The sequence below is a fragment of the Amblyraja radiata genome, chromosome 30, assembly GCF_010909765.2.
Source record: "Amblyraja radiata isolate CabotCenter1 chromosome 30, sAmbRad1.1.pri, whole genome shotgun sequence".
NCBI classification, from domain to species: Eukaryota; Metazoa; Chordata; class Chondrichthyes; order Rajiformes; family Rajidae; genus Amblyraja; species Amblyraja radiata.
In genome coordinates this window covers 6,038,036-6,063,798 of record NC_045985.1, presented here as the reverse complement: position 1 = coordinate 6,063,798, position 25,763 = coordinate 6,038,036, and the positions used below count along the sequence as shown (strand labels likewise).

Below are 25,763 nucleotides of genomic sequence, written 5' to 3'. Positions count from 1 at the left end.
ACAGCTTGTTCTTGACAAAGATTGAATCGCCTGCACAGTCGTTTTGCCTGTGACTGTGATGGCCAGGTGCTTGATTCCAGAATGCTGAGATCATGAAGAATGTCATCCTTAAATGAGAGCCGCTTCTCCATGTTGTTGATCAGACTTTGTAGGAACTGCTTTGTATTGATCGGCATGAGCTTAGCATTTGACTCCAGGGACACTGATCCAAACTCTCCCAAAGCCTGTGCTTTCAATGCTTCCTCCAATTTCTCTCCTGGAGAATCTTTAAATGATGTCAGCACTCGGATGGTGCGCTTCAGCGGCTGTTCTGCTCTTAAAAGTGTGATTAAATGGGCCTGTAATTGCTGGGACAGGTTTGAAAGTTCAGATAGTGCATCATACATGAGTCCAAGGTCACAAAGAAATTCCTTGCTTTGCATACGACGTGCCAGGCCTCTGTAGGTTTGCCTCTCTTTGCCGTTTCTTGTTTGGCCTCTTGCAGCATTCTCAAAGTGTCTGTTAAGTGCTTCGTACGACCTCCACACAGCCTTTACAGAACGGAAACTGCTGGCAACCCATCGGGTGTTTAAAACTCTGCCAATCTTCAGGACAGCTCTCACAAGATTCCCAAGTAAATCCTGTCCACCCTTTTCAGTGAGCTCCTGAGCTATTTCGTGTGCCCTGGACATCTCATGCCGTCTGATCTTGTTTCTCAAGGAGGCCATGGCTGTTGGTCTGCTTGAGCCCGATGACTGGATCTTAAACATCGCCCACTCCTCAGATATGGAAATTATTTTCTCTATTAAGACGCCAGTAGTTTTTGTTGAGCTGCAAATAGCACAACCTGGTAGTAAACAAAAACATGACTAATTAACATCTTACAAGTAGTCTTTTTTGAATCTATATTAGCAATAACACCTTCTGAACTGGATAAGAATCTATTCAAAATAATTGAATGAACTGTAAATAAGCTTCACTGTGACAATATCATTATAATTTAATTGTATAAAAGTGAAATTAATGTATCTTTAAGATGAAAATAAACCAGCTATACGTGTTTATACCAGCTTTACAAGTTGGCTGATATTTACCTAACTTTCTGTCCTTCCATTCTAACCAAGAATGCCTGCTTTTAAACTCCTTAGCCTGGCTCTCAGTCCATAGGGCTGGCCAGGAATTATCATCTAGAAGGAACAAGGAGATATTCAGCACACACACACTCACAGTCTCACAGTAAAATGTGTAATAACTACGTTATTTACTACTTTACTACAACAAGATTGAGCTAGCAAGGCCGTTTAGTGAATATATGTGTGGTATTCATTCAGTTTGGGAAAGCTCTTATAAGCTAGTAGCTAGTAGTCTAATATCTGCTAAAGTTCACTTGTATACGATTTTCACTTACCCGATACACTGCTGGCATCAGGCCCCGCTGTAGTTCCCTCTTCTTCATCTAACGTCCTAGTGACTGCTGGAGCGTCGTCCGAGGCAGCAGCAGGCTTGTTTTTTTTTAATGGCTAAGGGTAGTTTGTTGCTTCCGCTTCATATTTACTGTTGAGCCGCTGGACATCACCTCGGCGCCGACTGAGTTGATATCGCTGTGGTCTAGGTGACGTGATGTCAGGTCTAGGTCACGGGCGGTCACCACGGTCACGGGCCATGGACCGAAGCCTCTGTATCGCTATTATAATGCTGCGTTCCATTGTACTCTGAACTCGGGACTTTCCCACTTCCGACAAGGAAAAGTGCGACTCTGACAGAGACACAGCGCACAGGTTGAATTTATGAATGAAAGTATGACAGTTCTCTGACAGAACTGTCATACATTCATTCATAAAATAAACAGAACGTCTGTCACTATCGAAGTTGATACGTGTCATTGCGCATTTCTAAGTGGGCATACGGAAATGCTGGAGCTTTCTTAGTGGGTATACGGCGTATACCTGCGTATCACGTAGACTACACCTTTGTGTAAAACGATGGTTAAATATCAACTTAGAGTGAAGTCAAGTCGGATTTATTGTCATCTGTACAAAATACATGATATGTATGCTATCATAGCAAAAGCATTTGAGTATAGGTGCAGGGAGGTTCTACTGCAGTTGTACAGGGTCTTGGTGAGACCACACCTGGAGTATTGCGTACAGTTTTGGTCTCCAAATCTGATGAAGGACATTCTTGCCATAGAGGGAGTGCAGAGAAGGTTCACCAGACTGATTCCTGGGATGTCAGGAGTGTCTTATGAAGAAAGACTGGATAGACTTGGTTTATACTCTCTAGAATTTAGGAGATTGAGAGGGGATCTTATAGAAACGTACAAAATTCTTAAGGGGTTGGACAGGCTAGATGCAGGAAGATTGTTCCCGATGTTGGGGAAGTCCAGGACAAGGGGTCACAGCGTAAGGATAAGGGGGAAATCCTTTAAAACCGAGATGAGAAAAACCTTTTTCACACAGAGAGTGGTGAATCTCTGGAACTCTCTGCCACAGAGGGTAGTTGAGGCCAGTTCATTGGCTATATTTAAGAGGGAGTGAGATGTGGCCCTTGTGGCTAAGGGGATCAGAGGGTATGGAGAGAAGGCAGGTACGGGATACTGAGTTGGATGATCAGCCATGATCATATTGAATGGCGGTGCAGGCTCGAAGGGCCGAATGGCCTTCTCCTGCACCTAATTTCTATGTTTCTATGTTTCTAATCTGTGGAATTCTCTGCAACAGAAGGTAGTTGAGGCCAGTTTATTGGCTATATTTAAGAGGGAGTAAGATGTGGCCCTTGTGGCTAAAGGGATCAGGGGGTGTGGAGAGAAGGCAGGTACAGGATACTGAGTTGGATGATCAGGCATGATCATATTGAATGGCGGTGCAGGCTCGAAGGGCCGAATGGCCTACTCCTGCACCTATTTTCTATGTCTATGTTTTCTACTGCGATGAACAGCTGCGATGAAAACCACATCGCCGTTTCAGCAGCATCACACGCACACATACTCAGTGCTTCACACAATATTAATTAAACGCAAATTACAACCACATTACACATAAATTCTGCAAGTTAGTAAAAACAAAATTAAAAACTGCTCCAAAGACAAGGCATTAATACAAAACACAATTTAATATAAACACGTCCATGGCCAGTGCAGGCGGTAGTGCAACTCGTGTGCGTTGGAAATGCCGCACCAGGCCATGATGCGAACAGTCAGGATACATTCTACAGCGCTGATGTGGAGGTTTCTTCAAGTATCAGGTTATATCCCGGAATATCCTCAATGCGAAGACACAATCCGTATGGAACAAAGAACAGTACGCATAGGAGCAGCCCTTCGGCCCACAGTGTCTGTGCTGAATATAATGCCAAGACCAACTCTTACCTGCTTGAAATAATCTATATCCTTCAATTACCTGCATACTCACGTGCCTATCCAAAAATCTCTTCACCGCCTGTCTCGTATCAGCCTCCACCACCATCCCTGGCAGCGCGTTCCAGAAACTCACCATCATTGGGGTAGAAAACCTGCCTCGCACATCCCCTTTAAACTTTGCCCCTCTCACCCTATCGCTATGCTCTCTACTATTAAATATTTCCCTCTCAGTAAAAGGTTCTGATTGTGTAACCTGCCCACCCCTCTCATAATTCGATAGACTTCCATCAAGTGTCCATCAGGGGGGGGGGGGGGGGGGGGGGAGAATGGTTGATGTGAGAGTAGGTGCTGGGTAAGAGTGAGAGGATAAGGAACAGGGGAATTAGGGCGGCGGTGGGCAGAATTGGTATTCAATGAGAGACGGCTGCGAGTTGCGACACACGGGACTGCAGATGCAAACTGCTGGACGAACGTAGCGGGTCAGGGGCCTATCTGTAGCAACAACAGGTGTGGTGGCGAGGCAGAGATGATGTTACTGAACGAGGAATCCAGAGGCACATCCAGAGACGCAAATTCAAGTGTCTCCATTGCACCTTAAATAAATGATTGAAATTAAATCATTTCTATCATGGACATTTCTTAATTAATAATTAATAAATGGTGGTAGTTGCAGGTTTTATAAAGACCATCGGTATAATTGCTGCCTTACGGTGCTTATAGCGCCAGAGACCCGCGTGCTGTCTCTACGGAGTTTGTACGTTTAGTTCAGTTTGGAGATACAGCCCGGAAACAGGCCCTTCGGACCAGCAGGACCAGCGATCCCCGCACATTAACACTATCCTACACCCACTAGGGACAATTTTTGCATTTACCAAAACTAATTAACCTGTACGTCTTTGGAGTGTGGGAGGAAACCGAAGATCTCGTCGTAAACCCACGCACGTTACGGGGAGAACGTACAAACCCCGAACAGACAGCACCCAAGCTAAAATGTAGGCGGAGACAGTAAGTCTAGTGGGAGAAGGGGAATGGGATGGAGAGAGAAAGGAAGGGCTATCAGAAGTTAGAGAATTCAATGGTCATACCGCTGGGGGTATGAACTACCCAAGCGAAACCTTGCTTTCTCTCTCCATCCCCTTCCCCTTCCCAGTTCTCCCACCGGTCTTGCTGTCTCCGACTACATTCTATCTTTGTCCCGCCCCCTCCTCTGACATCAGTCTGAAGAAGGGTCTCAACGCGAAACATCGCCCATTCCTTCTCTCCAGAGATGCTGCCTCACCCGCTGAATTACTCCAGCATTTAGTGTCTACCTTCGATTTAAACCAGCATCTGCAGTTCTTTCTTACACATTTGTACTTTAGCCCTGCTCCCTCCGTGGAATATAGTCAAGGCTCATATTTTATCTTTCACAATTGCTGCTACTCTACGTAACCTTGCAACACTATGGTTTCGTTGGGTCAACATTCTACTTAATGAATGGGTGAAAAGACTTAAAGGGAAGAGAAGAATCGGAATTGGATTTAACAAAAGACCATATCGACAAATGGACAAGTTTCGTTATCTTGTTCAGTAATATTTACAATTACACCAAAAAAAAACCTTCTCCGAAAAAGGGCTTCCTTTCCCTGTAAATTGACACAAAATACTAAAATAACTCAATGGGTTTAGCAACATCTCTGGAGAACATGTTTAAGAAGGAACTACAGATGCTGGAAAATCGAAGGTAGACAAAAATACTGGAGATACTCAGCGGGTGAGGCAGCATCTATGGAGCGAAGGAACAGGTGACGTTTCGGGTCGAGACCCTTCTTCAGACTGATGTGAGGGTGGGGGGTGCCGGAAGATGAAAGGAAGAGGCGGAGACAGTGGGCTGAGGGAGAGGTGAGAAGGGGAGGAGAAAGTAGGGACTACCTGAAATTGGAGAAGTCAATGTTCATACCGCTGGGGTGTAAACTACCCAATCGAAATATGAGGTGCTGCTCCTCTAATTTACGATGGGCCTCACTCTGACCATTGAGGAGGCCCAGGACAGAAAGGTCGGATTGGGAATGGGAGGGGGAGTTGAAGTGCTGAGCCACCGGGAGATCAGGTTGGTTATTGCGAACCGAGCGGGGGTGTTGGGCGAAGCGATCACCGAGCCTGCGCTTGGTCTCACCGATGGAGAGCAGCTGATACCTAGTGCAGGGGATGCAATAGATGAGGTTGGAGGAGGTTCAGGTAAACATCTGCCGCACCTGGAACAACTGCTTGGGTCCTTGGATGGAGTCAAAGGGGGAGGTAAAGCGACAAGTGTAGCATTTCCTGCCATTGGTAAAGCGACAAATGCTACAACTGTCGCTTTACCTCCCCCCTCGAGTCCATTCAAGGACCCAAGCAGTATTTTCAGGTGGGGCAGAGGTTCACCTGCACCTCCTCCAACCTCCATGGTCAGAGCCCACCGTAGATTGGAGGAGCAGCACCTCATATTCCGCTTGTGCAGTTTGCACCCCAGCGGTATAAACATTGACCTCCAATTTTAGGTAGTCCCTGCTTTCTCCTCCCCATCCCAGCTCTCCCTCCGCCCACTGTCTCCGCCTCCTCCTTTCTTCTTGCCGCACCCCCTTTGTATCTGGCAAGTGGGTAGTGGGAGGGAGGGGGACGTTGGAGCCGTGGCTGTAAGCACCATTAACATCTGTGAGATTTACATTCTCCTTCCTCATTACTGTACTTTTCAAAGATATATCTTTTGTACATTTTTTAAAATTGCATTATATTCATACTTTGTTTAATCGTTTCATCAAGACCATTCCAAAAAACCACCCCACAAATGGAAGTACACATACTTTTTAAATTGGTCCGAGCATAATGCTGTTTCAAGTTATTTTCCCTCTAAAGTTATAACCCCCCTCTCTGTCTTTGAACAGTTTTTGTATGTTTACAGGTAGCAGTTTATTTTTTGCTTTATAAATTATTTGTGCAGTCTTAAATTCTACCAGATCCTTAATCTTTAAGGTGTGTAATTTTAAATACAATATATTGGTGTGTTCATGATATCCTACATTGTTTACTGTACGAATAGCTCTTTTTTGTAGTGTGCTTAGTGTTCACAATCGCTGTGTGAAAGGAAATCAAAAGCTCTTTATGGCTTTCTTCGTTTTTTGTTTGTCAATTCCTTTCATTCCAGCAATGCATTCTTTGGGTGGGGTGGTGTTGGTGGGGAGGGGGTGGGGGGGGGGGGGAAGGGGTGAAGAGCTGGGGGTGAGAAAAGACCAGAAGACCAGGATCAATTAAATGACCTGTCTGGAAGGTCCCATTGTTGGCTCGGGAAGGTGTGATCTCAAAAGACAAACAATGTGGAGAACTGTGGAACTGGTTACACGAGAAAGAAGAGGGGGGGGGGGGGTGTAAGTACAAGTTACTTCTCCTTCTAGGCGGGTGTAACTATGACTCCCTTAAACTGAAATGGGACTATCTTAAACTCTTAAACTCATTGTTCTCATGTAAGTGAAGGTTGTGTTTATCCCAGGTCCGTATTTGGTGGCCACCAATCCCAAAGAAATGAAAGCAGTGATTCTCCTTGTCGCCCCCCCCCCCACTCCAGATATACGGTGACTCTACACGTCTGCAACTTCTCTTTCGAGTACAGCACATACCTATTTTAAATATTTAACAACCACAGATATGTAGGCTATTCCTTCACTGTTTTGAACTCCCTATTTGATTATAAAATGTCCTAAGATGTATAAATCAAAACACGAAGTGATGGAGTAAGAAAGCGGGCCAGGCAACAGGTTGAGATAAGAAGGAATGGCAGATGCTGGTTTACACAAAAGATAGACACTAAGTGCTGGAGTTACTCAGCGGGTCAGGCAGCATTTCTGGAGAATATGCACAGATCATGTTTCGGGTCGAGAGCCGACTTCTACATTTTAACAGTGACATAATTGCTGATAATAAAAGCGACTCTATTTACTTGGTCTTGCAGAGAGAGGTATAAGGGAGAAGTTCTGGTTGTGTATCTGGCAAGTGGGTTGCGGGGGGGGGGGGGGGGTAGCGATGGAAGCAAGTGCTGCATTTTCCCCCAGGTCCGCATTCAGATTGTCTGTCTCCATGTAAGTGGTGGTCATGTCACCCCCAGGTCCGCATTCAGGGCCACCACTCGCAAGGAATTGAAGGCAGCGATTATATTTGTCCACACCCTTTCGAGTATTGTACAAACCATCTCCCTCTAGAAATTCATTCTGCTCGCTTTAAAGTAGAGATCCCCTTGACTTTTGAATGACATTGTGACCTCTGCGTGCACCGGCATTTTCTGCTTCTCCAAAGCAAAAACAATCGCTGTGTAAAAGGAAAACAAAAGCCCTTTCTGGCATTCGTCGTTTTTTGTTTGTTAATTACTTTTATTGCAGCAATGCCTTCTTTGGGTGGGATGGGGGGATGAATATCTGGGAGTGAGAAAAGACCAGGAGACCAGGATCAATTAAATGACCTGTCTGGAAGGTCCCATTGTTGGCTCGGGAAGGTGTGATCTCAAAAGACAAACAATGTGGAGAACTGTGGAACTGGTTACACGAGAAAGAAGAGGGCGGGGGGGGGATGTAAGTACAAGTGACTTCTCCTTCTAGGCGGGTGTAACTATGACTCCCTTAAACTGAAATGGGACTATCTTAAACTTTTAAACTCATTGTTCTCATGTAAGTGAAGGTCGTGTTTCTCCCAGGTCCGCATTTGGTGGCCACCAATCCCAAAGAAATGAAAGCAGCGATTCTCCTTGTCGCCCCCCGACCCCCACTCCAGATATACGGTGACTCTACACGTCTGCAACTTCTTCCCTTTCGAGTACAGCACATACCTATTTAAAATATTTAACAACCACAGATATGTAGGCTATTCCTTCACTGTTTTGAACTCCCCAACTGATTATAAAATGTCCTAAGATTTATAAATCAAAACACGAAGTGATGGAGTAAGACAGCGGGCCAGGCAACAGGTTGAGATAAGAAGGAACGGCAGATGCTGGTTTACACAAAAGATAGACACTAAGTGCTGGTGTAATTCAGCGGGTCAGGCAGCATTTCTGGAGAATATGCACAGATCATGTTTCGGGTCGAGAGCCGACTTCTACATTTTAACAGTGACATAATTGCTGACAATAAAAGCGACTCTATTTACTTGGTCTTGCAGAGAGAGGTATAAGGGAGAAGTTCTGGTTGTGTATCTGGCAAGTGGGTTGCGGGGGGAGGGGGGGGTAGCGATGGAAGCAAGAGCTGCATTTTTCCCCAGGTCCGCATTCAGACTGTCTGTCTCCATGTAAGTGGGGGTCATGTCACCCCCAGGTCCGCATTCAGGGCCACCACTCGCAAGGTTGGCCCTGAATGCGGACCACAAATAATTTTCTCATCTCGGTCCTAAAAGACTTCCCTCTTATCCTTAAACTGTGACCCCTTGTCCTGGACTTCCCCAACATCGGGAACAATCTTCCTGCATCTAGCCTGTCCAATCCCTTACGAATTTTGTAAGTTTCTATAAGATCCCCCCTCAATCTTCTAAATTCTAGCGTATCTCATCAAATTATAATCAGTGTTGTAGGGAACAGTGTTTAAGAAGGTAGACAAAAATGCTGGAGAAACTCAGCGGGTGCAGCAGCATCTATGGAGCGAAGGAAAAAGGCAACGTTTCGGGCCGAAACCCTTCTTCAGACCTGATCGGGGGCGGGGGGGCGGGGAGAAGAAAGGAAATAGGAGGAGGAGCCCGAAGGCTGGGGGACGGGAGGAGACAGCAGGATGGCTGAGGAAGGGGAGGAGACAGCAAGGACTAACAACATTGGGAGAAAAGATGACCGAAATCAATCTGAAGAAGGGTTTCGGCCCGAAACGTTGCCTATTTCCTTCGCTCCATAGATGCTGCTGCACCCGCTGAGTTTCTCCAGCTTTTTTGTGTACCTTTGTAGGGAACAGTGTTTGATATAGCGCATCTATCACCTCGTGTTCCCGCCCAGCTGCACAAAGCACTCAGATCAGTTTCTTGTCCGTTTCACAAAACAGCTTCAGTTCTTCCTGATGTTCCTCGCACTGAAGTTACTTTTCGTCTCTGTCCGATTCGGGCTCAGTGTTCGAGCTTTCTCAGACAGTCTCGTCAAGGCCCGGCGTGTAAACTCCTCCCTACATTACGGGCAGGAGTTTCTATCTTCATGTTCCCGTGAATGGAACACGAGCCTTGCTGTACTGTAGACTCTGCAGAAACCGGGTGGGTATGAGAGGTTTAGAGGGATAGTGGCCAAATGTGAGACGAGGTCATCCCTCGCCCTCCTGCACTGCAAAGAAAAAAACCTCAAACCTATCCACCTTCTTCTTGCAACCCAAGTCCTCCAGTAAGGACCTAGCTTGGCATGAATAATTCGGACCGAGGGGGCTTTTTCCGTGCTGTAACACTCTATGACCCCCCATAACCAAACCAAGATAAGAAGGAATGGCAGATGCTGGTTTACACAAAAGATAGACACTAAGTGCTGGTGTAACTCAGCGGGTCAGGCAGCATTTCTGGAGAATATGCACAGATCATGTTTCGGGTCGAGAGCCGACTTCTACATTTTAACAGTGACATAATTGCTGATAATAAAAGCGACTCTATTTACTTGGTCTTGCAGAGAGAGGTATAAGGGAGAAGTTCTGGTTGTGTATCTGGCAAGTGGGTTGCGGGGGGGGGGGGGGGGGGTGGGGGTAGCGATGGAAGCAAGAGCTGCATTTACCCCCAGGACCGCATTCAGACTGTCTGTCTCCATGTAAGTGGAGGTCATGTCACCCCCAGGTCCGCATTCAGGGCCACCACTCGCAAGGAATTGAAGGCAGCGATTATATTTGTCCATCCCCTTTCGAGTATTGTACAAACCATCTCCCTCTAGAAATTCATTATTCTCGCTTTAAAGTAGAGATCCCCTTGACTTTTGAATGACATTGTGACCTCTGCGTGCACCGGCATTTTTTCTTCTCCAAATCAAAAACAATCGCTGTGTAAAAGGAAAACAAAAGCCCTTTCTGGCATTCGTCGTTTTTTGTTTGTTAATTACTTTCATTCCAGCAATGCCTTCTTTGGGTGGGGTGGGGGTGAGGGTGGGGGAGATGAAGATCTGGGAGTGAGAAAAGACCAGGAGACCAGGATCAATTAAATGACCTGTCTGGCAGGTCACATTGTTGCCACCAATCCTAAAGAAATGAAAGCACCGATTCTCCTTGCGTCCCCCGCGTTCCAGATAGACGGTGACTCTTCACGTCTGCAACTTCTTCCCTTTCTCCCTTCTCCTCTATGTCTACAACACCCTCAATCGGCTTGCCCCCACCTACATTAAACGTCTGCTCACCCACCACACCACCTCCAGGTCCCTCAGATCAGGCCGACTTGAGGTTACTGAACGTCCAGGCATAAGCTCAGGGGCGACCGCGCCTTTGCGGTTGCAGCTCCTAGACTGTGGAACAGCATCCCTCTTCCCATTAGAACTGCCCCCTCCATCGTCTCCTTTAAGTCCAGACTAAAAACGTATCTGTACTCCCGAGCCTTTCGTGACGTCCTCTGAGCGAGGACTACATGTATGTATTTATGTAGTTTGTTTGTTTATACTATTCTTATAACGAATGTAAAGCACTTTGGCCAACGAGAGTTGTTTTTTAAATGTGCTATATAAATAAATGTAACTTGACTTGACTTGACTTTCGAGTGACCTCCTCTAAACCCTCGAGTTTTGTATCTGGCAAGTGGGTTGTGGGGGGCAGTAAGCAAGAGCTGCATTTTCCACCCAGATCCGCCTTCAGACTGTCTGTCTCCATGCAAGTGGAGGTCATGTCACCCCCAGGTCCTCATTCATTGCCACCACTCGCAAGGAATTGAAGGCAGCGATTATATTTATCCACCCCCTTTCGAGTACCGTACAAACCAAAGATGATAGAGCATCCCCTATCTCCCCATCTCCACCCTAACCCTCTTGCTAATTTCACCATTTGTATTTCTTGGATATCACCGCGTCCCCAGTCCACTATGGGCTCCACCTATCCTGAATCATCGACGCAGGCTCTGCTTGTTCTGCATCTTCCCATACCTCTAGTTTCCCCTTCACTGGCTTCCCATCCCCCACCGGATCACCTACAAAATCCTGCGAACGTCAACGACTGACTCCCGTAGTCGCCCTGAAGTCCACCTTCCGCCACCTCCAGTTTAGCTTCCATTTGGAATATTTTGGAGGACCAAGAACCAAGAACCAAGTTCCTTGTTTTAACAGGATGAGACCTGTTGCACAGTCTGTGACCTCGCGTTACTGGTGGCGTTAAGGGCCTTGGTTCTGTGGGTCCTGTTGGGGTGCCGAGGCACGGAGCGGGCAGGAGCGATGGATTGGATTCGCCGCGACATCCTCCTCTCTCCAATGAGAGTTCTGCAACACCCTCTCTCGCTGCGCCCCCTCTGTGATTCCTCCCGCTTTTGCGAATCTTTCATTCATTTGCTCTATGTACCGCCTATATCTCCATAAAAACAACAGAACCATCATCCTCGACCACGAGGGATAGCCACGACGCGGATATCTCTCGTTTCCCGTTCCACTGACTCTCAGTATTCCTTCTCTCCAGAGATGTTGCCTGAGTTAACCAGCTCGGTTACTCCAGCATTTTGTATCCAACTTCGGTGAATGAAACGTCGGCGGTGGAGCAGCGCCACACAGAGGCGATGCTCAGTAACTGCAAGTCGGCAGCAATTCGGCAATGTGGCTGCTTCCTTTTAAGGAAGAAATGCAAATGAAGCGAGCAGCGAGGAAAAGCGGTCAAATCTGATAAAGATCAGGTGTGGAACGAGAAATGAAAGGCGACAATATGTCGTTTTTCCTGTTCTCGGCAATCAAGTGCAGTATAAGATGTTGCAATATTGGCTCGTACTGCCTGGAAAGAGTACTGGTAGAGGTTGGCTGGGAGAGAGCGACAATATTTCAGCATGCTTACGTGGCAGGGGAGACACCATGATCACCAAGGGTGGGAATCGGCCTTTTGGCTAAGATCAAGTGTAGTATCTGTTCTTATCAGTCAGTAAAAGAGCTATATAAAGAGCATCTGTTCTTGTTAGAACAGGGAAAGAGATCTGTTCTTATTAGAACAGTCCTGGCGGTCCTTTAAGGACAGGAGCTGCAGATTACGATTTAAAAAATCGTAGCAATGGCAGCTGCAATGGGAACCAGAGGACAGGGTATCCGCAATACCCTCAGGATTAGTGTCAAGGATCTCAGTGAGGGGATGCCCTTCAGTCGAGACACCTTTGTAAAGAAGGTATTGCTGGAGACCTGCAAGTTCGAGCCCAGGGATATCTACTGCCTCCAGGACTTCCCGGGTAACGGTTATTTTGACGTTACATTTGTGCTTCCGACAGGATGGCAAAAACTGCTAAAGGATTTCAAGGAGAAGGGGAATGAAGCTCCGCTGTCGTTGCTGAAGGTGCAGCCACTCTTCACCCTCCCAAACCAAAAGGAAAGGACGATCACGGTCCATATGTTTAACCCACATGTGCCCGTAGTGGATGTCCTCACCTTCCTTGCTCGCTACGTCGACGGAGCAGTGAACAGCGTGGACGTGAAGGATCTGCATGGGATTTGGACGAGCAAGCGGCAGGTCAAGGTAAAACTGAGGGTGGACAAGGAAGGAACTCCTCCACCCTCCATCAGTTTTCGCAATTGGAGGAAACCGAGGATATTTAATTTACGTGGGGCAGCCCAGAGTTTGCAGAAAGTGTAATAAGCCTGGACATGTGATGGCCCAATGCAATGCAGTGGTCTGCAAAAACTGCAAAATGGAGGGCCACGAGACAAAGGACTGTCAAGCCAGCAAGAACTGTAACCTGTGTGGGGAGGGAGGCCACCTTTACAGGGCCTGCCCAAAAAGAGCATGCACATATGCACAGGCAACAAGAGGGGCGGCTTCCAGCACCCCCAGGGTAGGTGAGACACCCACTACCACTGCCAAGTCCCCAGCAGAAAGGGGAAACAGGGATGAGGACAGCCCAACCACCTCAGCCACCTCAACCACCTCGAGCCCCCAAGTGCCAGGAGAACTCCAGCACCAAGCCCAGGAGGGAGAGTCGATGGAGGAGGGGGGAGAGCAAATTTGGACTACTGTAAAATCCAAAAAACACCAGAAGGGTCAGCACACGGAGCAGAGGCCAGAAAGGGATGGCAAGCCCAAAAAAAACACCAAAAAACGGTCTCTCTCCCTGACAGAAGGGAGAAACCTTTCCTCGTCGGAGGATGAGGCGAACGGGAAACCCCACAAGAAGAAAATCGGGGCGGAAAGGAGAAGGTGCAGGACGATTGTACACCTGCACCAGGATACCGAGAGCAGTGCAGCGGTCGAGGGGCTCCAGCCCCAGGACAACGGGAGCAGTGCAGCGGTCGAGGGGCTCCGGCTCCAGGACAACGGGAGCAGTGCAGCGATCGAGGAGCTCCAGCCCCAGGGCATCGGGAGCAGTGCAGCGGTCGAGGGGCTCCAGCCCCAGGGCATCGGGAGCAGTGCAGCGGTCGAGGGGCTCCAGCCCCAGGGCATCGGGAGCAGTGCAGTGGCCATTGGGCCCCAGCTCCGGGCAACCGGGAGCTTTGTAGCGGCCGATGGGCCCCAGCTCCGGGCAACCGGGAGTATCGTAGAGGCCGATGGGCCCCAGCTCCGGGCAACCGGGAGCAGTGCAGCGGCCATTGGGCCTCAGCTCCGAGTTTCCGGGAGCAGTAAGCCTGTCACTGAGCCCCAGCCACGAGAGACGGGGGAAGCGGCGCACCCAGAAGGGGGTAAAACGAGCAGCCCCCCCCCAACGACACCTCGGGTTACCACAGGGGAAACCCAACCCGTTGAGGAGGCCGGGTATCTGAGCCCAGGAAAGGTGAGGCAATTCACCGAAGCGGTGGGCATGAGGGAGCAGGAAAACGGACTCTAAAGGACAATGGAGCTCAAACTGGCATCCTTAAACGTGCGCAGTGTGAAGAGCACTGCGCGATGTGTTAATGCCTTGCAGTACCTGGCCAAGGTCAAGGCAGATGTGACTTTTCTACAGGAGTGCGGGTTGCCACACCTCCGCTGTTATCGGAGGTGGTCGCGATGGTGGCCCCACGGACTGTCTGTGGTCGGGGGGCAATGATTGTCGTGCTTCTGGCCTGGGGATATTGCTGCGGGGAGGGAACTTCGCCATCACTGAGGTCAGGGAGGTGGTTGCGGGGCGTCTCCTCGTGGTGGATGTAATGTACCGTGGTTCTCCGCTCCGGCTGATTAATGTGTATGCCCCACCCGTGCGGAGCGAGCGGCAGGCCGTTCTCCAGCAGCTCCCAGTGCTGTTGGCCACGTCCCGGCAGCTCGTTCTGGCCGGTGACTTCAACTGCATCATTGATGCGGCTGGACGATCCGGCAGTGCCGACAACAGACTGGACAGCACGTCCAAGTTCCTGATGGAAACGGTAAAAGACGCAAAGCTGCACGACGCCTTCAGCGACCCTGCAGGCGGGTCCCAGCCGCGTTTCACCTGGTCGAGATCGGACGGTTTGGCCCGATCCCGGATAGACTTCGTCTTCACCACGAAGGCCGTCACGGTGAGACACACCGACCTCACGCCGGTGTTCTTCTCTGACCACTGCCTCCTTCAGGCTTCCTGTCACCTACAGGAGGACCGGAAGGCAGGCAGAGGGACGTGGAAGTTAAATGTGAAGCTGTTGACCCCGGAGAACGTGGAGGAGCTAAAGAGGGACTACGCACGTTGGAGAACGGTGAGGCCCCTCTTTGACTCCCCGACACTCTGGTGGGAAGCAACCAAGGAGAACATTAAGAGGTTCTTCATAGCCAAAGGGGTTCAGAGAGCAAGACAGAGTCAGAGGGAATTGTGCCAACTCCAGACAGAATTGCAACAACTGCTCCTTCTGCAGTCGAGGGGGGTGGATGTGAGGGAGGAACTTAGAGAGGTGAAGGACCGGCAAGCTCGGCTCTTTACCTCTGAATCCTCCAAGATCATCTTCCGATCCAGGGTCCGCCATGTGGAGCAGGATGAGACGTGCTCACGTTTCTTCTTCCATAAGGTTCACAGGGGGAGCTCTGTGATCAACAGCCTTAGGGAGGAGGACGGCTCGGTAGCATCCTCGCAGACAGACATGATGAGGGTCTGCAAATCCTTTTACTCGGAATTGTATGACCAAAAGGCCACAGACAGCACCGCCTCCCAGAACTTCCTGTCCTCTATCACGGAGGTCTTGGAGGACAGCAAGCAGGAGAGTCTGGACCAACCACTGACCCTAGAGGAGCTGACTGGCTCCATCCGATCCTTTGACTCGAGTAAAACTCCCGGAAGCGATGGCTTACCGGCCGAGTTGTATTCGGCTCTGTGGGACTGGGTGGGCCCGGACCTGCTGGAAGTGTACAACGACATGCTTCTAGCCGGCAGCATGTCAGACTCCATGAGGAAGGGCAGCATCACCCTAATCTACAAGCAGAAGGGGGAGATGAAAGATATAAAGAATTGGAGACCCATAACATTGTTGAATGTAGACTACAAGATCCTGTCTAAGGCCATCGCCAACCGGGTCAAGTCTGCTCTGGGACGGGTGATCCACCCGGACCAAACCTGTGCTGTACCTGGCAGGAAAATCTCAGACAGCCTAGCGCTGCTGAGAGATACCATCGCCTACGTGCAGGACAGACGGGTGGATGCCTGCCTAGTCAGCTTGGACCAGGAGAAGGCCTTCGACAGGATATCGCACACGTACATGAGGGACGTGCTCTCCAAAATGGGTTTTCGGGAGGGAATCCGAAATTGGATCAAACTGCTCTACACCGACATCCGTAGTGCAGTCCAAATCAATGGGTGGGAATCAGACAGTTTCCCTGTAAGGTCTGGAGTCAGGCAGGGTTGCCCTCTCTCTCCTGTCTTGTTTGTCTGCTGTATTGAACCTTTTGCCGAGTCCATCAGGAAGGATGCGAGCATAAGAGGAGTGACATTGCCAGGCAGTGGGGGCATTCAGGTCAAGACCTCCCTGTACATGGACGATGTCGCCGTCTTCTGCTCGGATCCAAGGTCGGTCCGCAGATTGATCAGCATCTGTGACCAGTTTGAGTCGGCCACGGGAGCCAGGGTGAACCGCAGGAAGAGCGAGGCCATGCTCTTTGGCAACTGGCCCGACCGATCTTCCATCCCCTTCACCATCAAGCCTGACTTCTTGAAGGTGCTGGGAATCTGGTTCGGGGGGGCTGAGTCGAGTAACAAGAATTGGCTGGAGCGGATAGCCAGGGTGGGGAGGAAGCTGGAGCTGTGGAAGCAACGCTCCCTCTCCATAACCGGGAAAAATTTGGTCATCAGGTGTGAGGTGCTCTCGGGTCTGCTGTACTTGGCACAGGTGTGGCCTGTCCCTCCCTCCTACGCCACGGGGATCACCCGGGCCGTCTTCCAGTTCATCTGGGGGTCGAGGATGGACCGGGTACGACGGGTCACCATGTACAAGTCGGCAGACAACGGGGGCAAAAGCGTGCCCAACGTCGCCCTCATCCTGATGGCCACCTTTGTGTGTGGCTGCATCAGGCGGAGTGTAGAGCCAAGGCACGTGGGCACTAAGTGCCACTACCTGCTGAGGTTCTACCTGTCCCCGGTGTTGCGAAGGATGGGCCTGGCGCAGATGCCACGCAATGTACCAGTCAGCTGGACATTGCCGCCCCATCTGACGTCTGTTGACAGGTTCTTCCGGACCAACACCTTTGACCACAAGTCCATCGGGCAGTGGTCAGCACGTAATGTCCTGCAGGCACTGCAGGGAAAGGACTCGATGGATCCGGTGGCGTGGTTCCCAGAGCAGACTGCCCAGCTTGTCTGGCAAAATGCCTCATCGCCAGAACTGACCAACAAGCACCAAGACCTGGCTTGGCTGGCGGTGAGGGGAGCCCTCTCAGTTAGATCCTTCCTGCACCGTCGGAACCTCACTACCAGCGCACGCTGCCCCCGGGACGGTTGCTATGGAGAGGAGACGGTTGCCCACCTCTTTGCAGAGTGTGGATTTGCAAAACGAGTCTGGAGAGGTATGAAAGGGTCCCTGGAACGATTTATCCCGAACAGCTCCGTCACAGAGGACTCTGTGATTTACGGACTGTTCCCAGGGACACATTCAGAGACTGACATCGAGTGCTGCTGGAGGGTCATCAACTCGGTGAAAGACGCTCTTTGGTCTGCCCGAGCGTTGCTCACCACCCAGCAGAGCGAGATGTCCGTCAGGGAATGTTGCCGACTGGCCCACTGCAGACTGCAGGAGTACGTGCTAAGGGACTCGCTGAAGCTTGGTGCAGCCAACGCCAAGGCTCGGTGGGGGAGGGCCACAGTCCAGGGTCCTTCCGCTGCTGGACATGGGGGGCACAGTATGGTGGAGACGCCCCTCAAATTAAATTAAATTAAGGGAAGGTATCCCACACCAGAGGGCCACATGAGTGGCACGGGTGGGGGACATTTTTTGTGGAACTTGAAATGTCAGATGGAAATTTTCGCACTTTGTACACATTGTATATATTTATTACTTGAACAGGGGCCACAGAGTGGCACTGGTGGGGGACTGTTTGGTGAAATTTGACAAATGTAAAAAAAATTGTACTGGAAAAAGTTTGTATAGTCTCCGAAAATGTCGGATGAAATTTGTTTTGAATGGTTCAGAAATTGTATATATTTACCAATTGAATAAAGTATATTTTGAAATTAAAAAAAAACCAAGGGTGGGAATCAGACAGTTTCCCTGTAAGGTCTGGAGTCAGGCAGGGTTGCCCTCTCTCTCCTGTCTTGTTTGTCTGCTGTATTGAACCTTTTGCCGAGTCCATCAGGAAGGATGCGAGCATAAGAGGAGTGACATTGCCAGGCAGTGGGGGCATTCAGGTCAAGACCTCCCTGTACATGGACGATGTCGCCGTCTTCTGCTCGGATCCAAGGTCGGTCCGCAGATTGATCAGCATCTGTGACCAGTTTGAGTCGGCCACGGGAGCCAGGGTGAACCGCAGGAAGAGCGAGGCCATGCTCTTTGGCAACTGGCCCGACCGATCTTCCATCCCCTTCACCATCAAGCCTGACTTCTTGAAGGTGCTGGGAATCTGGTTCGGGGGGGCTGAGTCGAGTAACAAGAATTGGCTGGAGCGGATAGCCAAGGTGGGGAGGAAGCTGGAGCTGTGGAAGCAACGCTCCCTCTCCATAACCGGGAAAAATTTGGTCATCAGGTGTGAGGTGCTCTCGGGTCTGCTGTACTTGGCACAGGTGTGGCCTGTCCCTCCCTCCTACGCCACGGGGATCACCCGGGCCGTCTTCCAGTTCATCTGGGGGTCGAGGATGGACCGGGTACGACGGGTCACCATGTACAAGTCGGCAGACAACGGGGGCAAAAGCGTGCCCAACGTCGCCCTCATCCTGATGGCCACCTTTGTGTGTGGCTGCATCAGGCGGAGTGTAGAGCCAAGGCACGTGGGCACTAAGTGCCACTACCTGCTGAGGTTCTACCTGTCCCCGGTGTTGCGAAGGATGGGCCTGGCGCAGATGCCACGCAATGTACCAGTCAGCTGGACATTGCCGCCCCATCTGACGTCTGTTGACAGGTTCTTCCGGACCAACACCTTTGACCACAAGTCCATCGGGCAGTGGTCAGCACGTAATGTCCTGCAGGCACTGCAGGGAAAGGACTCGATGGATCCGGTGGCGTGGTTCCCAGAGCAGACTGCCCAGCTTGTCTGGCAAAATGCCTCATCGCCAGAACTGACCAACAAGCACCAAGACCTGGCTTGGCTGGCGGTGAGGGGAGCCCTCTCAGTTAGATCCTTCCTACACCGTCGGAACCTCACTACCAGCGCACGCTGCCCCCGGGACGGTTGCTATGGAGAGGAGACGGTTGCCCACCTCTTTGCAGAGTGTGGATTTGCAAAACGAGTCTGGAGAGGTATGAAAGGGTCCCTGGAACGATTTATCCCGAACAGCTCCGTCACAGAGGACTCTGTGATTTACGGACTGTTCCCAGGGACACATTCAGAGACTGACATCGAGTGCTGCTGGAGGGTCATCAACTCGGTGAAAGACGCTCTTTGGTCTGCCCGAGCGTTGCTCACCACCCAGCAGAGCGAGATGTCCGTCGGGGAATGTTGCCGACTGGCCAACTGCAGACTGCAGGAGTACGTGCTAAGGGACTCGCTGAAGCTTGGTGCAGCCAACGCCAAGGCTCGGTGGGGGAGGGCCACAGTCTAGGGTCCTTCCGCTGCTGGACATGGGGGGCACAGTATGGTGGAGACGCCCCTCAAATTAAATTAAGGGAAGGTATCCCACACCAGGGGGCCACATGAGTGGCACAGGTGGGGGACATCTCTTGTGGAACTTGAAATGTCAGATGGAAATTTTCGCACTGTGTAAACATTGTATATATTTATTACTTGAACAGGGGCCACAGAGTGGCACTGGTGGGGGACTGTTTGGTGAAATTTGACAAATGTAAAAAAAAAAAAATAAATAAAAAAAAAAAAATTGTACTGGAAAAAGTTTGTATAATCTCCGAAAATGTCGGATGAATTTTGTTGGAATGGTTCAGAAATTGTATATATTTTCCAATTGAATAAAGTATATTTTGAAATAAAAAAAAAAAAAAAAAAAAAAAAACCAAGGTGGCTTTCCCAGGACGCTTCTCGGCCTTTTGGCTAAGATCAAGTGTAGTATCTGTTCTTATCAGTCAGTAAAAGAGCTAAATAAAGAGCATCTGTTCTTGTTAGAACAGGGAAAGAGATCTGTTCTTATTAGAACAGTCCTGGCGGTCCTTTAAGGACAGGAGCTGCAGATTACGATTTAAAAAAAAAAAATCGTAGCAATGGCAGCTGCAATGGGAACTAGAGGACAGGGTATCCGCAATACCCTGAGGATTAGTGTCAAGGATCTCAGTGAGGGGATGCCCTTCAGTCGGGACACCTTTGTAAAAAAGGTATTGCTGGAAACCTGCAAGTTCGAGCCCAGGGATATCTACTGCCTCCAGGACTTCCCGGGTAACGGCTATTTCGATGTTACATTTGTGCTTCCGACAGGATGGCAAAAACTGCTAAAGGATTTCAAGGAGAAGGGGAATGAAGCTCCGCTGTCGTTGCTGAAGGTGCAGCCACTCTTCACCCTCCCAAACCAAAAGGAAAGGACGATCACGGTCCATATGTTTAACCCACATGTGCCCGTAGTGGATGTCCTCACCTTCCTTGCTCGCTACGTCGACGGAGCAGTGAACAGCGTGGACGTGAAGGATCTGCATGGGATTTGGACGAGCAAGCGGCAGGTCAAGGTAAAACTGAGGGTGGACAAGGAAGGAACTCTCCTCCACCCTCCATCAGTTTTCGCAATTGGAGGAAACCGAGGATATTTAATTTACGTGGGGCAGCCCAGAGTTTGCAGAAAGTGTAATAAGCCTGGACATGTGATGGCCCAATGCAATGCAGTGGTCTGCAAAAACTGCAAAACGGAGGGCCACGAGACAAAGGACTGTCAAGCCAGCAAGAACTGTAACCTGTGTGGGGAGGGAGGCCACCTTTACAGGGCCTGCCAAAAAAGAGCATGCACATATGCACAGGCAACAAGAGGGGCGGCTTCCAGCACCCCCAGGGTAGGTGAGACACCCACTACCACTGCCAAGTCCCCAGCAGAAAGGGGAAACAGGGATGAGGACAGCCCAACCACCTCAGCCACCCCAACCACCTCGAGCCCCCAAGTGCCAGGAGAACTCCAGCACCAAGCCCAGGAGGGAGAGTCGATGGAGGAGGGGGGAGAGCAAATTTGGACTACTGTAAAATACAAAAAACACCAGAAGGGTCAGCACACGGAGCAGAGGCCAGAAAGGGATGGCAAGCCCAAAAAAAACCACCAAAAAACGGTCTCTCTCCCTGACAGAAGGGAGAAACCTCTCCTCGTCGGAGGATGAGGCGAACGGGAAACCCCACAAGAAGAAAATCGGGGCGGAAAGGAGAAGGTGCAGGACGATTGTACACCTGCACCAGGAGACCGAGAGCAGTGCAGCGGTCGAGGGGCTCCAGCCCCAGGACATCGGGAGCAGTGCAGCGATTGAGGGGCTCCGGCCCCAGGACAACGGGAGCAGTGCAGCGGTCGAGGGGCTCCGGCTCCAGGACAACGGGAGCAGTGCAGCGATCGAGGAGCTCCAGCCCCAGGGCATCGGGAGCAGTGCAGCGGTCGAGGGGCTCCAGCCCCAGGGCATCGGGAGCAGTGCAGCGGTCGAGGGGCTCCAGCCCCAGGGCATCGGGAGCAGTGCAGTGGCCATTGGGCCCCAGCTCCGGGCAACCGGGAGCTTTGTAGCGGCCGATGGGCCCCAGCTCCGGGCAACCGGGAGTATCGTAGAGGCCGATGGGCCCCAGCTCCGGGCAACCGGGAGCAGTGCAGCGGCCATTGGGCCTCAGCTCCGAGTTTCCGGGAGCAGTAAGCCTGTCACTGAGCCCCAGCCACGAGAGACGGGGGAAGCGGCGCACCCAGAAGGGGGTAAAACGAGCAGCCCCCCCCCAACGACACCTCGGGTTACCACAGGGGAAACCCAACCCGTTGAGGAGGCCGGGTATCTGAGCCCAGGAAAGGTGAGGCAATTCACCGAAGCGGTGGGCATGAGGGAGCAGGAAAACGGACTCTAAAGGACAATGGAGCTCAAACTGGCATCCTTAAACGTGCGCAGTGTGAAGAGCACTGCGCGATGTGTTAATGCCTTGCAGTACCTGGCCAAGGTCAAGGCAGATGTGACTTTTCTACAGGAGTGCGGGTTGCCACACCTCCGCTGTTATCGGAGGTGGTCGCGATGGTGGCCCCACGGACTGTCTGTGGTCGGGGGGCAATGATTGTCGTGCTTCTGGCCTGGGGATATTGCTGCGGGGAGGGAACTTCGCCATCACTGAGGTCAGGGAGGTGGTTGCGGGGCGTCTCCTCGTGGTGGATGTAATGTACCGTGGTTCTCCGCTCCGGCTGATTAATGTGTATGCCCCACCCGTGCGGAGCGAGCGGCAGGCCGTTCTCCAGCAGCTCCCAGTGCTGTTGGCCACGTCCCGGCAGCTCGTTCTGGCCGGTGACTTCAACTGCATCATTGATGCGGCTGGACGATCCGGCAGTGCCGACAACAGACTGGACAGCACGTCCAAGTTCCTGATGGAAACGGTAAAAGACGCAAAGCTGCACGACGCCTTCAGCGACCCTGCAGGCGGGCCCCAGCCGCGGTTCACCTGGTCGAGATCGGACGGTTTGGCCCGATCCCGGATAGACTTCGTCTTCACCACGAAGGCCGTCACGGTGAGACACACCGACCTCACGCCGGTGTTCTTCTCTGACCACTGCCTCCTTCAGGCTTCCTGTCACCTACAGGAGGACCGGAAGGCAGGCAGAGGGACGTGGAAGTTAAATGTGAAGTTGTTGACCCCGGAGAACGTGGAGGAGCTAAAGAGGGACTACGCACGTTGGAGAACGGTGAGGCCCCTCTTTGACTCCCCGACACTCTGGTGGGAAGCAACCAAGGAGAACATTAAGAGGTTCTTCATAGCCAAAGGGGTTCAGAGAGCAAGACAGAGTCAGAGGGAATTGTGCCAACTCCAGACAGAATTGCAACAACTGCTCCTTCTGCAATCGAGGGGGGTGGATGTGAGGGAGGAACTTAGAGAGGTGAAGGACCGGCAAGCTCGGCTCTTTACCTCTGAATCCTCCAAGATCATCTTCCGATCCAGGGTCCGCCATGTGGAGCAGGATGAGACGTGCTCACGTTTCTTCTTCCATAAGGTTCACAGGGGGAGCTCTGTGATCAACAGCCTTAGGGAGGAGGACGGCTCGGTAGCATCCTCGCAGACAGACATGACGAGGGTCTGCAAATCCTTTTACTCGGAATTGTATGACCAAAAGGCCACAGACAGCACCGCCTCCCAGAACTTCCTGTCCTCTATCACGGAGGTCTTGGAGGACAGCAAGCAGGAGAGTCTGGACCAACCACTGACCCTAGAGGAGCTGACTGGCTCCATCCGCTCCTTTGACTCGAGTAAAACTCCCGGAAGCGATGGCTTACCGGCCGAGTTGTATTCGGCTCTGTGGGACTGGGTGGGCCCGGACCTGCTGGAAGTGTACAACGACATGCTTCTAGCCGGCAGCATGTCAGACTCCATGAGGAAGGGCAGCATCACCCTAATCTACAAGCAGAAGGGGGAGATGAAAGATATAAAGAATTGGAGACCCATAACATTGTTGAATGTAGACTACAAGATCCTGTCTAAGGCCATCGCCAACCGGGTCAAGTCTGCTCTGGGACGGGTGATCCACCCGGACCAAACCTGTGCTGTACCTGGCAGGAAAATCTCAGACAGCCTAGCGCTGCTGAGAGATACCATCGCCTACGTGCAGGACAGACAGGTGGATGCCTGCCTAGTCAGCTTGGACCAGGAGAAGGCCTTCGACAGGATATCGCACACGTACATGAGGGACGTGCTCTCCAAAATGGGTTTTGGGGAGGGAATCCGAAATTGGATCAAACTGCTCTACACCGACATCCGTAGTGCAGTCCAAATCAATGGGTGGGAATCAGACAGTTTCCCTGTAAGGTCTGGAGTCAGGCAGGGTTGCCCTCTCTCTCCTGTCTTGTTTGTCTGCTGTATTGAACCTTTTGCCGAGTCCATCAGGAAGGATGCGAGCATAAGAGGAGTGACATTGCCAGGCAGTGGGGGCATTCAAGTCAAGACCTCCCTGTACATGGACGATGTCGCCGTCTTCTGCTCGGATCCAAGGTCGGCAATTGATCAGCATCTGTGACCAGTTTGAGTCGGCCACGGGAGCCAGGGTGAACCGCAGGAAGAGCGAGGCCATGCTCTTTGGCAACTGGCCCGACCGATCTTCCATCCCCTTCACCATCAAGCCTGACTTCTTGAAGGTGCTGGGAATCTGGTTCGGGGGGGCTGAGTCGAGTAACAAGAATTGGCTGGAGCGGATAGCCAGGGTGGGGAGGAAGCTGGAGCTGTGGAAGCAACGCTCCCTCTCCATAACCGGGAAAAATTTGGTCATCAGGTGTGAGGTGCTCTCGGGTCTGCTGTACTTGGCACAGGTGTGGCCTGTCCCTCCCTCCTACGCCACGGGGATCACCCGGGCCGTCTTCCAGTTCATCTGGGGGTCGAGGATGGACCGGGTACGACGGGTCACCATGTACAAGTCGGCAGACAACGGGGGCAAAAGCGTGCCCAACGTCGCCCTCATCCTGATGGCCACCTTTGTGTGTGGCTGCATCAGGCGGAGTGTAGAGCCAAGGCACGTGGGCACTAAGTGCCACTACCTGCTGAGGTTCTACCTGTCCCCGGTGTTGCGAAGGATGGGCCTGGCGCAGATGCCACGCAATGTACCAGTCAGCTGGACATTGCCGCCCCACCTGACGTCTGTTGAAAGGTTCTTCCGGACCAACACCTTTGACCACAAGTCCATCGGGCAGTGGTCAGCACGGAATGTCCTGCAGGCACTGCAGGGAAAGGACTCGATGGATCCGGTGGCGTGGTTCCCAGAGCAGACTGCCCAGCTTGTCTGGCAAAATGCCTCATCGCCAGAACTGACCAACAAGCACCAAGATCTGGCTTGGCTGGCGGTGAGGGGAGCCCTCTCAGTTAGATCCTTCCTGCACCGTCGGAACCTCACTACCAGCGCACGCTGCCCCCGGGACGGTTGCTATGGAGAGGAGACGGTTGCCCACCTCTTTGCAGAGTGTGGATTTGCAAAACGAGTCTGGAGAGGTATGAAAGGGTCCCTGGAACGATTTATCCCGAACAGCTCCGTCACAGAGGACTCTGTGATTTACGGACTGTTCCCAGGGACACATTCAGAGACTGACATCGAGTGCTGCTGGAGGGTCATCAACTCGGTGAAAGACGCTCTTTGGTCTGCCCGAGCGTTGCTCACCACCCAGCAGAGCGAGATGTCCGTCAGGGAATGTTGCCGACTGGCCCACTGCAGACTGCAGGAGTACGTGCTAAGGGACTCGCTGAAGCTTGGTGCAGCCAACGCCAAGGCTCGGTGGGGGAGGGCCACAGTCTAGGGTCCTTCCGCTGCTGGACATGGGGGGCACAGTATGGTGGAGACGCCCCTCAAATTAAATTAAATTAAGGGAAGGTATCCCACACCAGAGGGCCACATGAGTGGCACGGGTGGGGGACATTTTTTGTGGAACTTGAAATGTCAGATGGAAATTTTCGCACTTTGTACACATTGTATATATTTATTACTTGAACAGGGGCCACAGAGTGGCACTGGTGGGGGACTGTTTGGTGAAATTTGACAAATGTAAAAAAAAATTGTACTGGAAAAAGTTTGTATAGTCTCCGAAAATGTCGGATGAAATTTGTTTTGAATGGTTCAGAAATTGTATATATTTACCAATTGAATAAAGTATATTTTGAAATAAAAAAAAAAAAATAAAAAA

The 25,763-nt window shown here is 51.1% G+C and overlaps 1 pseudogene; it reads left to right on the top strand.

Moving 5' to 3' along the window:
- The first annotated feature begins 19,981 nt into the window (after nt 1-19,981).
- Nucleotides 19,982-20,093, top strand: LOC116990269 (annotated as a pseudogene).
- Nucleotides 20,094-25,763: the final 5,670 nt, after the last annotated feature.